Source organism: Pollicipes pollicipes, unplaced genomic scaffold, assembly GCF_011947565.3.
Source record: "Pollicipes pollicipes isolate AB1234 unplaced genomic scaffold, Ppol_2.1 Scaffold_7231;HRSCAF=8579_pilon_pilon_pilon, whole genome shotgun sequence".
NCBI lineage: Eukaryota > Metazoa > Arthropoda > Thecostraca > Pollicipedomorpha > Pollicipedidae > Pollicipes > Pollicipes pollicipes.
In genome coordinates, this window is record NW_023597034.1 from 16,340,905 (window position 1) to 16,355,710 (window position 14,806).

At 52.7% G+C, this 14,806-nt stretch overlaps 1 pseudogene; it reads right to left on the reverse strand.

Moving 5' to 3' along the window:
* Window position 1: 1 nt before the first annotated feature.
* Window positions 2–14,603, reverse strand: LOC119109778 (methionine-R-sulfoxide reductase B1-like; annotated as a pseudogene).
* Window positions 14,604–14,806: the final 203 nt, after the last annotated feature.

Here is a 14,806-nt window from a genome sequence, read left to right on the forward strand (position 1 = left end):
TCAGTTCGCACACGCCCCGCGCGAACTCCACCTTGCCGTCGACGACATCAATCGAGTCGTCGCGTCGGAAGTCGAGCGACTCTGAGTTGACGCAGAAGCGCTTGCCGGTGGGCTTGGGGCCGTCCTTGAAGAGATGGCCCAGGTGGGCGCCGCAGCGGGCGCAGCCCACCTCCATCCGCTCCATGTCCGGGTTGGCCACCAGCAGCAGGAGATTGCCGCCGACTGGAGCCAGCCAGAGCACGTGAGATGGGCGACGGTGCCGTGTCACATGGCGATCAGGCCTCAGAGGCGATCAGAGCGATACAGCACTGAGGTCGGGAGAGGACATGGCCGAGCACGCCGCACGGGGCCTGTGATCACCGCTACCCACATCGGTGATGAAGACGGATGGTGAAAATCGTTATCATTAAGTCGGCAGTGGAACGTCAGGACGCCAAGCAGGCCCCGGGATGAAGAACTGCGGACCTAACACCAACGCGAAAAGCGATCAGACCAGGTACCGACAAGATGGTACATATCGCGACAAACAACGAGCAAGATAGCTAAATCACTCTATCTTCATGAATCTCATGAGCATTTCACCGTCCCATTCACTTCCATTCATTGCTGATTTTAGTGACGCACAATATGGAGCCATCCTGAAAAAACGTGCGTAATCTACAGACTGTGGCAGCCAAATCAGTAAACATCATGGTGGCGACACCTCCCACTGACCATGAGACAAGTCGGCCTTCAGGGTGATCCGGCGCGGTCCAGCACGTCATAAAAGCTGGGCCAGCCGGAGCCAGAGTCGTACTTGGTGGTGGAGGAGAAGAGGTCCTGCCTGCAGACTATGCAGCGGTACACGCCCGGCTCGCGGTGCTTGTTGAACCGACCCGAGAACGCCCTGAGGGGTCAGAACGAACTCAGAACACGCAGCGGTACACCCATCGTTCTCGGCGCTGGTTGAGCTAGAACACGCAGCGGTACACCCATCGCCTCCTGCACTGGTCGAGCTAAAACACGCAGCGGCATGCCCATTGTTCTTGGCGTTTCTTGAGCTGAAACATGCAGCGATACAGCCGTCTTTCTCGACGCTGATTGACCTAGAAACACGCAGCGGGTACACCCATCGTTCTCGACGCTGATTGAGCTAGAACACGCAGCGGTACACCCATCGTTCTCGACGCCGGATGAGCTGATCCCAAGGGCGTCAGCTGACGGGTAAGGTCAGGACCCAGAGCATTTCGTAACAAGTAGGTCGTCCGTTAACGGAAGTCGGCATGCCCTGTGCCGGCAGCCGGTGGTGGCCGACTCTGACAACAGTGACTGATGATTGAACCGCCAACGAGCTGTGTCGGCAGCCGGTGGTGGCCCGACTGTGACAAAAGTGACTGATGATGAGCCGCCAACGTGCTGTGTCGGCAGCCGGTGGTGGCCGGCTCTGACATGAGTGACTGATGATGAGCCGCCAACGTGCTGTGTCGGCAGCCGGTGGGTGGCCGACTGTGACAAGAGTGACTGATCATGAGCCGCACACATAGTGACTGTGGGCCGGGCTCTAACACGGCCGATGTGACGATCCAAGGCCACCGCGGATCGGGCTCTAACACAGCCGAAGTGACGATCACAAGGCCACCGCGGAAGCACAGGTCGAGTGGACATTAGCGTCAACAATTTGACCAATTGTCTGCGCGGATGGCTTTGTGGTTCAGGGTTTTTTGCTCAACACGGCTATGAGAGACCCTTACGCTACCACCCATGTGGAGTAATTCAATCTGATATGACAATTTTTGACCGGTTATTCTAATGTGCCATTGAACGCCATTGCACTGTCGCCTTGGGTTCATTCTCGCGATTGGCTTCCATTGACCAATCATACAGCCCTCGTTTTTGGGTTGAAAGGACAAATTAAAGAAGGCTACGAATAGGTAGGGTACGAGGCATCTACCAGATGAGCTGGGAGGGAAGGGAGCATTGAGACCACTCAGGTCAGTGTGGCTTTGGTGAGAGCGAGGCTGGCGGGAACGCGAGCATAGTGGGGCGAGTGAGCAGACCAGTTCTGAGCCCTTAACACAAGTTATCGCATGCACCGAAAGCATACGCAGACGATTCCCAGTCTTCCATTCATCTTGTCCAAATTCTTTCCTGGCCGTTGTAAAGGTGGCAAATACCGGATTTAGAACAGCGATACCATATCGTGCGGGGCAGATTGGCTACAGCGGGGGTGGAAGAGATTGACACACCACTACGATAGTCACCTGCAAATAAAGCTTTCAGCCGCATGCAACGCCAGCATGAGTTGTACCAGTAGCTCCGTAGTCTCACTATGTGTTTAAGCACCACATTTCATAGCCCACAGTGCCGCCCTCACCAAGGTGAGACGCAGGCGGCGCGATTATAGCCTGTCTCAGCTGTTGCGTACGTCGGCCCCAGTACCGATGCCAAGCCCCAACAGCCGACCACAGCCAACCTTGTGGAACACACGCTCCACAGACTCTCAGCTCGTCAGCACATTTTCGGCCGACGGCAGTAAAAAGCCTGAGGCAGCCTGGGTACACGACCAAGCTGCCTTCGTTTAGTTGGTAAGGTTCGGTTGCCTTAAGCTTGTGCGAAGTTTCGTTTTGATATCTCGATAGCTCCTTTGCCACCCTGATCCCCCACCATCCCGTCAGCACCTGCCTTGTCACCCTCACCGAAACCGTTGGGCATGACCAAGCCCCTTCCAACAGTCATCGATCCTGTACCACCGAGTCAACTCCGACTGTCACGCGCCATGTCCCGCGTGATCACCACCACCGGCCTGTGGTGGGTGGTGATCACGCGGGTCATGGCGCGCGAATCACCACCTCCAGGTGGCGAGTGCGTCTTCTGTGACCACCACCTGATGATTTCTGTCTTCTGTCTCACAGCCCCGCGCCACTGCCCCACGTGAATCTAAGGCTGCCCAGTCCCCTGTCTCATAACGTCCATTTGATCTGCGTGATTCCAAGGCGTCCATTCTCCTGTCTCACAGTGCCGTGCCCTGATCCCGCGTGATCTGAAGCCGTCCAGTCCCCCGTCTCACCGTTCGGTCCCCTTATCCCGCGTGATCTGAAGCCGCCCAGTCCCCCCGTCTCACCGTTCGCGTCCCCCTTATCCTGCGTGATCTGAAGCCGTCCAGTCCCCCGTCTCACCGTTCGGTCCCCTTATCCCGCGTGATCTGAAGCCGCCCAGTCCCCCGTCTCACCGTTCGGTCCCCTTATCCTGCGTGATCTGGAGCCGTCCAGTCCCCCGTCTCACCGTTCGGTCCCCTTATCCCGCGTGATCTGGAGCCGTCCAGTCCCCCGTCTCACCGTTCGGTCCCCTTATCCTGCGTGATCTGGTGCTGCAGGGGCGTCAGCCTCTTCTTCAGCGTAGCCTGGTCGAAGCAGACCGTGCCCTGGATGGGCGTCTGCTCGGGCCCTGCCCCGGCCGCCCTGGCCGGCGTCCGTTTCATCGCCTGGAGAGCGGACGTCAGCGTTACCGGGCTGCGAGACGCCGACGAGACGCTGACAGTGCGTGCGGCAGCGGCGACCGCGAGAACAGACGGGACGGGGCGCCCACACCGCGCCCACACCGGTCGGCACAGCCCCCGCGTTGTCGGATGACTCCAAGAAAGGACGCAGATCATGAGGCGGAAACAGCTTGGTGTTGCATCCAAAGCACACAAAAAAACACACACACAATGCGGGTGAGCGTCCGCTTTGAGGGACAACAAACTGTCCCTGCCTAGCTATCGCTGCGGTGCCGTTGTGCCGCTAGTCCAACACCTCACCGTGCCACGCCCTGTTCCGCGTCACCACCACCACAACCACCACCACCAGCTATCCAGCCTCCCGTGTCATAGCCCCACGCCTCTGCCTCATCTTTTCATTACAAGCAACATGCTGTATTTCCTTTGCAAAACATAACAATAGTTTCATTCGTGGATAGAGCCATTACTCATTGGCCCCGTGCCCCAGCCACTGCGGAGTACGGCGCATGCGCAGAACACTGCCAGTCGCGGTATCGTCATACGGCGCAATAACGTCATATTGGTGATTATTTCAGATAAAATTGTCGAGTTCGCCAGGCCGTTGGTGTTCAATCCACGTATACCTGGACGAGGTAATACCCTACGCCCTCGAGTACTAGTTTGAGCCTCAGTAACCTACACATGTGTGGCCTTCATCACGTCGTGACAGCCCCGGCTTTTCGGACGACCACCACTACAGATCGAAAGCAGCTTCGGTGGCGATTGTCCTGAGCTTTTAATCCCTTTCACTGTAGAATGCAAGGTCGTAAAACATACGATTCGGCCATACGACGCTAAACACGAGGCAGACAGCAGACAGTAGATCCCAATAAGTTCTAAATCAGTCCATAGGCTCACTTCCGTTACGAAAAGGGAAAACAGCGTCTATCAGCGGAAAGGCGGCGGCAGGACGTGGCGTCTGCACATGACGTCGTCGGTGACATCATTGCGGTGACAAAGACACACACCGGTACATGACCGGACGGAACTAGCAGACATTCTAAATAGAGAAGCCTACTTTCCACAAATATGCAGCGCGATAAAGGCTGAAATGGACAACACATACGCGTGATTCAAACAATTTTTGCCACGCTCTTCGTCGTGTTTTGCCGCCGACAAATGAAATCAAAGGCCTTACAGACAACGTATCGTAGACAATTCTGCGGTGCAGGGGCGTGCTGTGGCACGGATCCTCGTCGTGCCGCTGGGCTTAAGCTCAACAGGTCTCCGTTCACTGCGGCGGTGGCCATCCGAAGGGAGGAGGGTCACGGCGCACGCCGGCTGCCACTTCGCAAAGACATATACTCTCACACAAGGCCGTGTAAACACAACTTCGCTGCTGTGTACATGGGCTTGGAGGGCTGGGCTATTTTTCCATACGCATATACATACGTCTGGAATATCATACTGAGATATGCGTCGGCAGAACTACGTAAGCGGTGGGAGTTGTCACCTGGTGCACACACGATACCAAATCAGAGTTAGCGGGACGTGCCTAGCACAATTACGAAGCCCGCGGATTTAACAACTTGCCAAATTTGAGAGGCCGGACATCACTAAAAATAAACAGGTGACACACGGACCATCATCTGTGTAAAAAGATGCAGCGTGTCCGATTCGGACTGCAAAGACAGTTTTTTCAAGTTCTACCTCAGGTAGCACATAATTCCTGCCTAGAACGAGAGCTCTTCCAGTGGTCCCTGTGTTAACTTCCGTGAAAATATGTTCTCTTCAACAAGCTATACCAGCCATAACAGTCAAAAACACGTTCCTCAAGATTTACTTCAGTTTTAGTCAACTAGCGGTCTAAACGCATGGTCAGTACACGTCCTTACTCAAATGCATTCACCATCGTCATTACACATCCTTACTCAAATGTCAGTACACAGTCAGTACACATCCTTACTCAAATGTATTCATAGGTCGAATGGGAGCTAAACTTCATTTTATACTTCTATGCCTGTTCATACTCCATTTTGATAAGAAGTGCTGTTTAAAACTTTTTGAATCCAGCGGAAACTTGGCATCTTAAGCCTCGGTGCATAAATAGCGCCAAAGTGTCGTCGCTACGCTGACAGCGAATTTGTTGAATCACTCGAAGTGACAGGTTAATCGGCAGCACACTTCCGAGCGCCGCTAAAGTTGAAGGCAAATAACGCTCATTTCAGCTGTTGTCAACCTTGAAATGCTTGTTTTCAATCTTGCGATTGCTTGAGTGCCTGAAATCGATTAAAAAACGAGATGCTAGCGAGATTATGACTTGTCATTGCGAGACCAAGGTACACTTTCTACTGCCATGAATGTAGAATTAAAACTGTCAGAACGTGTTCCCAGCAGGTAATTTTTGTGATGACCTCCACAGGTGGTCATCTCCAAAGTGAGATCATTGTCCATCGCCTTGGCACGCACAAGGGCACAAAGTGAGATCACTGTCCATCGCCGTGGAGCGCGCAATGACACATATCCACTGGGGTGCGTTTGATCCGAGAGCCTGGACGATTTTTGTTCTCCGTTAAAGCTGGTTTAGTATCCTGCTCGACTGGCGCGGTGCCTTGAGGTGGCTTAACGCAGCGGGGCCAAATCATCGTTTGGCTTAACAGTGGTAGGCGATGGAGTCCTACTGGGCACGGGGCAGTCTGTTTCAGGCCAATAACAAATACTAAATGCTAGAAAGCGGACTAACATAGTGGAACCTTATTGTCGTACAGGGTGGGCCGGATATAGTTGCAACACGGGCGAGTTGTCACAGTGTTGTCACTGCAAAACTGCGAACTTTGAGTGTGCAAAAAGCTTGTTCGCACTGTGTTCAATCATTTCCGGAGTGTCTCGTCCCAGGTTCAAGCCGCTTTCATCCCTAATCGAATCATTGTGGCAAAAATTTGTTTTGCAGCGGCCATTGATTTGCCGATGTAAAATAGTTCGTAACTATGCCATGGCAACTTCAAACCGCTGTAAACTAGTAATAGTTGATACGGATCCTCTCATATATGCTTATCTTTGAATTTAGCTCATCGAATTTCCAGCGGTCATGCCGGACGGGCATTGGTATTTAGTGCAATGGAGTCGGAGCAATTCGATTCGCAAATTGTTGTGAAAAGGATAGGTTCGGCAAGGAGTGTCTATCACGCTCTGAACATGACGTATGTAACGAAATTACCATTTCCTGTATTTTTTCCAAGATAAAGGCATGCACATTCCTACAATTCGTCAAAAACGTATTTCTAAACTAATATCACACGCTAAATCTAGCATACACGTTTTGTTTCTTCTGTTAGCCCTCGCCCTGACTCGCCGTTTTTCATAGCGTGGACTGATAGGGGGGGGGGGGGGGTGAGATATGACCCCTGCCGTTTCCAAACTAAGAAACGCAAGTCTTAGTGGAAGACACCAGCGGATCGGCTCCGCAGGATCCCGCGATTAGTAATGAGTTTTATGTTAGAAGATTCAAAAACGATCCCAATATACCCGGTCAAAAGAAAAAGTTTCCTGAAAATAACAACTTTTCAGCTTTACAGCCTCACACACACGACACCGAGGTTTGAAGTGACACTAAACCAAAACAGATGTGTTTCTCTTTTGATTCTGATTACAACAACGTATGGTTTTGTGATTGACCATATACTGATGGTGCATGAGTCCGCTAATATGGCAATATAATTCCCACCGCACGTTCCATGACATCTTCGGTCGTTGTCCCACCGGTCATGCCGGCCGTGGATCGTCGTGCAGTGACCGCCACCTCAAAAACCGCCAATGCTCCGAAACTAGAATGGTAGGGACACGCTGTATGTGCCAAAACACGCGCAATGAACGTCCGATTGGCCAGTGAAAATTGGGGCGCGTTCACACGACATGCCGGAAGGTATCCTCAAAAAGCCTCAGGGGGTTGGATACGACCGCCTCTTATTTGGGCGAGAGTTAGTTATTAGATTTTCAGGGCGCATTAACGGCAATGGTTATTTGAACCAGTGTCTAGATTTTAAAATACCATGCCGAATACTCAGAGTATTGGCAAATAAGCAGCACATTCTTTCTCTCTTGAACATATTTCGTCTACATACCAGAACGGTACCTACGGCGTGAGTAAAACCAAACCGATAATCAGGAAATGTCGGATGCGCCTCCAGAGCTGGTCGGCGATAATAGCAATCTCAAGTCGATGTCCCTTATAAAGGTAATGCTGCTCGAGGCTCGATCCACGGCGGGTCGCCTGGCAGACAGGCTGAGGCTTGTAATCACTTTAAGATACCGCTCCGCTCAATCTCATGGCTCCGACACTCAACGAACATATGCACCACACACAACGGTGCTCCGCATCTTCGGCAGAGAGGTCGTTGCTTCTCCTGCTTTCCAACTTCCTTTGTCTTCTATCAAAATGTTATGACTCCGAACTGACACGAAATAATCCGAATGGCAGGAGAAGCAACGACCTATTGCAAGTTCACAACTGCAATCCTAAATCTTTGAAATCAATAACAAAAAGTATCGTGAGCTTAGCAAACGACCCGAAATTGGCGAAAAGGCTCCCCGGTATCAAGGTATGCGGCTACCTTAAAGCGATGATTGCAGTTACACTTTATTATTTCGGACAATCCGGACTTACTTGTGAACATTAGCCTCGGGTTTGAAGGACCACACATGAGGCCTACACTACACATAAGATTGTGGTCCGTATCCTCCACCTAGAAAGCCTGTCAGGAGATGAATATTGTTTGCTTCCTACATCTATATTGGTGGCCACACATCACGGATTTCAGCCGATACAATAAACTCATCCTACACTCAAGCTCAGCAACGCTTTGGAAAGGGACAATTTCGCCTCGACGATTAAATGCAAATTTGACCGATTCCAGAATCGAATCCGACTTTGTTCGGGGTAAACCACAAAGCTTCTTCCTGTTCTGGGCATGATTCGTTATTTTCACAAAAGTGCTTATGGGCGTCCAGACAAAAGTCGAGTGGAAAACGGCGAGCATTCAAGTTCAGACGAAAAGTCGGGCGGCAAAAAATCGATAGGGCTAAAATTCGAATGGAAAACAGTCAAAGGGCAAGAAGTCAAACAGGAAGAAGTCGGCAGAGAAAAATGCAAAACGGGAAAATGTTGGAACGCGAAAAGTAAAAAGGGATAAAACTTGACAGAGATGAATGCCAAGCTGGGAAAAAGTCAAAAGGACAAAAATCCGACAAGGATTAACGTGGAATCAGATAAAAGTTGAAATGTTTAAAAAATGTTATGTCTACAACTGAAAGCCCCCCAAAATTATTCGTACTTTTTCATTGCAGGAAAGTTATGCTGAGGTTTGCGTTCCGGCATCATTTGGTGGCGTCTTCGTTTCGCGTAGCGTTTGACATATCTTTAAATTGGCACTTAACTACAACAGGCCAGCATTTGGCGGTCGCCTGTCTCACCTCAGCCATGTGCAAAGGTAAAAGGAGAACAGAGTTATGTACATAAGACGTTTATCACTTTTGCGAGAAAACATTCTCGCGTTTACCTCTACAACGATCATGCTCAGTGCCACTGACGTTTATCCATGCCGAATTTTTGTCCATTTCATTGTATTCCAAACCGATTCTTGTCCTTGTCGACCCTGCTTGCTTCCGATTAACTTTTTTCCCTTTCGACTTTTTCCATTCGATTTTTCTCCCGGGAACCAGCTTAAGTAGAGAAAGACAGCCGAAGTCGGGGAGGAGAGGAAAACGCCGAGATCTAAAATTTCTTGTCAGGTGTGGGGGCGGGGGGGGGGGGCGTGGGAGGGGAGGCGGGTGAGGGCATACAGCCCTCCAACTTTGAAGAAGAGAGCGGGCTAAATTCAGTGAGAAACCCGTTTGTTGGCGTTATTTGAGAGCGGGTTTCGTGCTTTTACATTGTTCAGCAGCGCAACTCATTTTGCGAAACTGCGCCACGAGTCTCCGACACGTCAGATATATGCAGACGAGGCCAGTCCCGCCAGACGCGTCTCGGCGGGCAGAATCTGATCAGTCGAGCCACTGCACGGAAACGAGGGGAGGGGGGGGGGGGGGGGGAGGGACTACGCAGCCCACACCCGCCTCTAAACCAGTCCCGCGGGTCCCCGACGCAGCCAAACATGGCGTAGAGGTGCGCACGGTTTGCAAATCACGATCGTCGCAGCGCTGGACGTGGTTTGTACGCTGCAGCAGTGTCCGCACATGCGGAGCACACAGTAAAGATCGTATCCCCAGGCTTGAGCTGCATGCGTTTGCGGGTGGCGTTACACCCAAGCTCCACTACACGTGATTCCAATTATTCGTTGCGATTACCATTTTTATCGCGGTTTTGCACTTTTCCGTCACTGGAGTAATGTAAGGTCCATACAAACACGGGCCTGGCTCCACTGCAAAACACTGTGATCAAAAAACGCAAAATTTGGGAAAAATCGTAAACACGAAATAAAAAGGCAGGAGTGTGGAAGTACAAAATACAAGTAAAACAACAGTAAATTGCAATACAATTTACGCATATAAACTGCATTTAAATTTTCCATCACAATAGCGTAAATGACGTCACTTTGAACATGGAGCGGCTTGTCACTGCTTTTGAGTGGATTTTGAGGGAGAGCGGAGGGCCAGCTCAGTCGAGATGGAGGGTAATTAACTAGTGCCTGGCGAAGAGTGTGCCTTCAGAGAGGACCAGGTTTAAGGCAAGCTTGACACGTAGCGCAATTATGGTAGACACGTGCAGGTATTCAGGGACTTTCGCATCTCCCAATTGTATGTATGCTACCTATCATCATTTGCGTAAAAAGCGGGCGCAGTTGCAGGTGAGTTAGTATCTAATTTAGCTAGTTGAATATTGGTGAGTTTGACGTCACACATCTAGTTTCTTAGCGCAGACACGGTTGTTGCAAATGCTGCCGCGCGCAGCGAAAGGGCAACGCAGGCCATGTTGTAGGGGAATAATTCCTTATCTCCCTAATTTTACTGAACTCTCCCTTATTTTCAACAATAGATCAATAGCATGCGAGCAGGAATCCAAGACGAGGCACTGCTAAAATGCATGACGGTGGCACGCATATGGTGTGCATCTGCAGGTAGGCTGGGTATTGCTGCGATGGCCAATTGATTCAGGGGAGGATCCAAAGTGGGTGGGCACGAGACAATGCCCTCCCCCGCTTAGGCTACGAAGGGGATTATAGGCTCCGAAGGGACCCATAGGACCCAAGGGACCCAGCCGGGGCCCCATATGTTAGCCTGTCGGGATATTCTCGGTTGGTCGGGGCCCTTTACGTTGGTCTCCGTTCAACTACCGACACACTGGCGATGTGCTCATGGGCCCTCTGCATCGGTTTAGGGTGTTTCCAATTCCATGCCACTCGTTTAGGGCCCTACGCTCTTGTCAGAGGCCCATCTGTTAACCTGCCTATGCACACTGTCGTTCGGGGCCCCAAACTCTAGGGGGCTCCATAGTGTTTCGTGGCCCCGCCTTGATGAAATCCTGCATCCGCCCCTGAATTGATTAGTGTTGTTGTAAGCCGTCGAGGACATATAAACAACGGGACGATAAAAAACAGCAACATAATCTTGACGCAACAGTTCAAAGAGCAAACGCACAAGCAAACGTGACGCAGTGATGTGAAAAAACGAAAAACCGCTAAACGAAAAGGGGTGCGGTGAAATCCGAGCTTTACGGGTTCTCGCAGTTTCTCGATGCAGCCACAAAACGACAGCAAAACCTTTACCAAATGCTATTTCCGAGTGAGCCCAAGGGTATCCTCCGTCCCTATACCATACAATCAGCACGGTTGAAGCAGCATCACCGACGCAGGACCAGCCCGTGATGTGACGCGGGTACATTTTCACCCTGTGGGAGCTAGTGAGCGGCAATGGCGTCACCGCCGGCGCCGTTCAGGGCGTGGGGGGGCCCGACTGAGACCGAAGACCTGAAAGCCGGGCCGGCCAGCGCGCAGGCGGTCCAGCCCGTCGGACGCCCGCTTGCCGCTTTCACCACCCGGCAGCCGGGCCGTGGCCAGGCGCGGCGTCGGCTGGGTTCACGGGAGCTGGCTGTACCGGACGGGGAGCGGGTCAGGCGACAACAGACCTGACAGCTGCACACCCACAGACCGGTCTGCACAGGCCAGTGAATCACACCATAACGAATGTTTCAAAAAGGGAGGATGGAAGACAGGAGATGAAAGGAGAAGGCCAGGGGCGGGGGACAAAGCCCAAGTCGTATTTTTAAACTGAAATCACCAGGACAGCAGGGGAGAAGGATCGTGTATCATGTCGCAACCTGTAACCGTTTGACGAAGCCACGCGGTCGCTCTTTGGCACCATCTCAGCTGTGAAAGCGCACGGGCCGAGCCTCGACACTCCACAGCCCATTCTCTTGGTATCGCGAGCGGCAGGCACGCAAGCCGAAGTTAACACAACCAACCACGTCAATATGTGTAACATGCGGTCAATGTTCCGGATGAAATGGGAAATCATCCAGTGAAAGTGGAAAGTGGAATACCCCTTCATTAATGTTTTGGGAAGCCAGGAACGTGCAAACACACCGTGTTGAAGTCGGCCTGCCGCTGCCTGGAGCCAGATGACACACAGCGCCTTGTTTCCGCGTGGCTCGACGTAATGATGCTCGTAATTATGTCGGCGTCGCTGCGCGCGGAACCGGCGTTGGCTATTGCGCGCACCGTCTGGCAAGTGCCAGGCAGCTACTTACGGCGGAGAGATCCGCTCTCTGTATAGGAGGGAGGGAGGAGGGAGGGGAGGGAGGGAGGAAAGGAGAAGAGAAGGCAGGGGAGATGGGCATAAAGCATGAACAGTCACGATGCCGAGCTAGGGAGACCCTTGTTTGGGAACAGCACAAATGCCCGCACGTGGTGGTCGGGACGCGCACATGTCGGCCAACGGTCTCCGGGAGATGGGCTCTGCTGCTGGGAGGGCTGATCTACCGAACAGCTGCATACAGCTGTTCAGCAACCTGTAACCTACATAGAGCCGTCTGACCATGCAGCTGAGACCACCTAACCATCGCTCGCACAGCCGCTGAGCGACCGCGTACAGCCGGGTCCGGCCCACCAAGGGGGCCTCATGCGTGGACAGGGAGCAGCCGTGACCACCTAACCCAAGCTGACCGCGTACCACCGGGCCCGGCCCACCAAGGGGGCCTCATGCGTTGCCAGGGAGCAGCCGTAACCACCTGACTATCGCCGACCGCCTACAACGGGCCCCGGCTGTCAACAGGGCCAGACGTTGACGGGGAGATAGCGGTCTGCTGGCGATCTGCCGACGGTGACCAGTGCAACTATATGTCCCATTATGTTAGAAAGCCATCACAACCCATCTAAACGTAGCCATTAAGTGCGCGCAACCAAGCAAGCGCATACGCTGGACCGGAGAATGGGCCACCAGCGTAACAGGCCGCCTCCTGCTACTGGGCTGCGAGCGTAACAGGCCGCCTCCTGTGACTGGACTACGAGCGTAACAGGCCGCCTTCTGTGACTGGGCTACGAGCGTAGCAGGCCGCCTCCTGTGACTGGGCTACGAGCGAAGCAGGCACCTCCTGAGACTAAGCTACAAGCGCAACAGGTCGCCTCCCTGAAACTGAGCTGCGAGCGTAACAGGCCGCCTCCCTGAGACTGAGCTGCGAGTGTAACATGCCGTCTCCCTGAAACTGAGCTGCGAGTGTAACATGCCGCCTCTCTGCGATTGAGCTGCGAGCGCGGCGCAGCAGGCGCCGGAACGTCTGAAAAAGGCCACCGAAAGGTGTAGGTTCCTTTTCTGTTGGGGCGAGGGGTCAGACTCAGGGGTACCACTTTTTAAAGCCTGTTGGGAGCCTCATCCAAAAAGAAAGAGCAAGTCTACCCCAAAACCTATTTCTCCTAGATTGGGCCACTTGAATTTGCGTCCCTCGATTTCAAAGTAAAAAAGTTTAATATTTTGTAGATTCAAACCTGTTTCGTGTGGAGGGAATGACTTCCAATTTCAAGTTAATGTGAGCCGCCTTTTTGTGAAAAGCTTAGAATAAGATGTAAATAAAAAACAGCACCTGAGCATAGCTTACTAAGGGATTACTGGCGACTACCGCTGTCGGGGATCGTGTTGTATGACCACCACAGTCACGGCTATTCGTCAAATACCCTTGCCACTGATAAGAAAGCATGCGTTTTTGATTTTATTTGAGCCCTCTGTACTGTTACAAGCTGCTGCATATTGCATTAAATTGTTCTGCGTTCCATTCCAGGCGGTATCATTTGAAAAAGCGTGTCAAACGTTTCCAGACTGGCTTAACATATGGAGTAGCTAGCGTGGTTAAACGATGTTTTTAGGTACCTACCACCTAGTACACCTATTGTAAAGATAACTGGTCTATTCATTTGGCCCGGTATTTCCTCCTCGCCCGTATGCATTGAAGGGGTTTAAAAGATATTGGGGGGGGGGGGGGGGGGGGGGCTCAAATCAGCATTGGCGAGCTCAGGCCACCCGAAGGTACATAGTTGCGCCCCTGGTCAGACTCCAACTCTGAGAAAAAGTGCGTCAAATCTGGGTAAAAACACATCACTCCAGATTCCGAGGGTGGGTTCAGCAATTTCTGCTGGCTCACCTCCTTCTCACCGCCTAAGTTATTTTGCAAAACTACACCCGTTGGCCAACCATTTACAAGTCAGCGCTTTCCATCCATCACGACAGACATGCTTAACTTGCACGGAAAGTGGGGCCGTTGTCCTTCCCCTTGTGTTGCTGCACCCCAGGCTGACCAACATGCTGATTACGATGGCGGAGAATAGGGTTTGCGAAAGATAAGAGCTAATCCAGTCGCGTCGGTTGATCCGATAGCAGAGCGGCGCCTGCCGGACTGGGCCGGAGCAGAGCGTCTGGCCTATCCCGCTGTGCGCTCGGCTCGGTGCAGACCGATTGGATCGATCCGCCTCCATGGACTGCACTCACCAGGGCCGGGTGGGAACGTCACGTGCCAGCGTGCACCGTCCCGACGCTGGCGAGAAGCTGGTCAGTCCGCGGGAATGTCTCGCGGTGTCGAGCAAGGATTTCCACCTCGTTACGACGCCTTGGAGCAGTCGCGGGTGCGGCGCACCCAACCCCACCAACTCCAGAGCGAACGGCCCCGCGACTGGCGACGCCGGCAGCGCGTCCGGGCGCCGCCTCTCGAGCGGCGCCGTCCCGCCGTGAATCAGCTGGCTGAAAGCTAGCGCCGCCGCCGACCATGACGTCATTACAGTGGGAGACTGCCGACGCCATGTACAGTCGAGCCCACATAACGATACTGGGCGCGTTCGGCCGGCAGCTAACCTCGGAAACTTATGCAGAATGCTG